The sequence below is a fragment of the Taudactylus pleione genome, unplaced genomic scaffold, assembly GCF_031769625.1.
Source record: "Taudactylus pleione unplaced genomic scaffold, aTauple2 ptg000122l, whole genome shotgun sequence".
NCBI lineage: Eukaryota > Metazoa > Chordata > Amphibia > Anura > Myobatrachidae > Taudactylus > Taudactylus pleione.
The window spans coordinates 9,865,001-9,867,500 of NW_028284524.1; positions in this window are offsets into that span (position 1 = coordinate 9,865,001).

The window sequence follows — 2,500 nt, forward strand, 5'->3', positions numbered from 1 at the left end:
CTCTCTCTGTCGCTCTCGCGGGGGGGGCGGCCCCGTCTCTCTCCGCCCTTCTCTCCGCGGGCCGGGCCGCGGCCCTCTGCGTGCGGGCGCCGCGCCGTCGGGGCGACGGGCGGCGCGCCGGGCCCTTCTCTGGGAAAGGGACTGTTTCGCGGGTCGACGCTCGAGCGGTTCCGGGGAAATCGTGTGCTCCGCCGGGGCCCGGGGGTGAGCGCCTCGCCCGGGAGCGAGGACGGCCTCCCCGGAAGCCCCTGGCGGTGTCGGACGCCTGAGTTGGGGCTGACGGACGGAGCAGACCGCGACCGCCTGGAGTCGGACGGGGCCCGCCTGCCCTCCCGGTCCCCCCCGGTGAAAGGGGGTCGGAGCGCGAGGCGGACGCCTGGTGGACCGGACGCCCTCGCGGCGGAGGGGTGCCGGGCGCGCCGTGGGCCGAGGGAGGGTCGGGTTCGCCCGTGAATCCGGCCGGGACCCCTGGGTTCCGGCCGAGCGATCGTCCCTCCCCGCCGGGACGCGGGGTGCCTCATCGATCGGAAGGGTGGCTCGGGGGGCGCCTCGAGCCTTCTCGCGCTGCGCCCCCCACGGATCTCTTCCTGGCTCTCTCTCTCTCTCTCGCCTCTTCGCCACCTATGAATCCGCCCGAGGAATTCCCTCGGACGTCACGGCGTCGCTGCTGCGCGCCACCTTTTGCGGGGCGCCGGCGGAATTTACCCGACCTCCTGGAACCGGGTCCCGGCACGAGGCCCTTTTTCCCGACCTCATCGGGACTTCCAGAGGTTGCAGTTCCCCTGTCTGCCGCCGGGTGGCGCTGCGCCGCAGGGAACGGATGAAGGGGAAGGGCCGTACCCCTTCGGCCCTGCCGGGAGACCTCCGGGGGCTCCCGCGCTGGCGGAAGGGGCTCTCTCCCCGGTCGCCCCTGGAGCCCTGGCACGGAACGCCTCGCTCGCAGAATCTCCCGTGCTCTCCTGGAGCCCTGGCCGGGCCGCCTCGCTCGCAGAATCTCCCGTGCTCTCCTGGAGCCCTGGCTGGGACGCCTCGCTCGCAGAATCTCCCGTGCTCTCCTGGAGCCCTGGCTGGGACGCCTCGCTCGCAGAATCTCCCGTGCTCTCCTGGAGCCCGGCCTGGGCCTCCTCGGGTGGGAGAAGGCCCCCCCGGCCAGTCGCCTCGCTTTCTCTCTCCCTCTCCTAACAATCCGCCGGAGGGTTTCCCTCACGGGTCACGCCACCGGTGCTGCGCGCCACCTTCAGCGGCGACTTCTCCCTCTCTTCCCCGAAGCCTCGGAAGCGCAGGGCGGACGAGGGCACCCCGGTCCGACCTCATCGGGGCCTCCGCAGAGGGGAGTCGGCCTCCCGTGGACCGCCGCCCCTTGGCCTGACGGGCCCCTGGGGGGCCGGGGAGGGGGCAGGGGCGAAGGCCAGTGCCCGCCGGCACGGCGGCGCCCCCCGGTGGCCACCCGGTGGCGCTGCAGCAGCACCCCGGGAGGGCAAAAAATTGAAATAAAAAAAAATAGAGCCACCCGTGAAATTAAAACATTGGGGGGAGTAAGGTGCAGACCCGCCCCGACCCGCGGCGCCCCCCGGTGGACGCCCCGCGACGCTGCACCAGCAGCGCCCCGTGAAATTATTACTATTATTATTATTATTATTATTATTATTTTGAAAAAAATGAAAAACAGCCACCCATGAAATTAAAACACAGGGAGAGTGCACGGTGCAGGCCCGCCCCGCCGCGCGGCGCCCCCCGGTGGACGCCCCGGGGAATCGAAAAAATGAATAACAAAATGAAAATTTTTAAAGTAGCCACCCATGAAATGAAAACATAGGGAGAGAGTGCAAGGTGCAGGCCCGCCCGAATCGTGGACGCCCCCCGGTGGACGCCCCGCGCCACTGCAGCAGCACCCCGGGAATTTTTTTTATTTTTATTTTTTTTTAAGAAATAGCCGCCCATGAAATAAAAACATAGGGGGAGTGAGGTGCAGACCCGCCCCGCGGCGCCCCCCGGTGGCCCCCCGGGAAAATGAAAAAAAAAATAAACAAATTTGAATAGCCACCCGTGAAGTAAAAACATAGCGAGAGTGAGGTGCAGACCCGCCGCGCGGCGCCCCCCGGTGGCCGCCCGGGAATTTAAAAAAAATAAATAAAAAATTACAAATTATATGCCACCCATGAAATAAAAACATAGGGGGAGTGAGGTGCAGACCCGCCCCGCCTCGCGGCGCCCCCCGGTGGCCGCCCGGGAAATGTTTAAAAAAAAAAAAAAAATTACATAGCCACCAAATGAAATAAAAGCATAGGGTGAGTGAGGGGCAGAGTCGCGGCGCCCCCCGGTGGCCGCCCCGGGAATTAAAAAAAAAAAAATAAATTCTATAGCCACCCATGAAATAAAAGCATAGGGTGAGCGAGGTGCAGACCCGCCCCGCCTCCCGGCGCCCCCTGGTGGCCGCCACTGGAATTTAAAAAAAAATAAATTATGTAGCCACCCATGAGACTAAAAAAAACACAGGAGG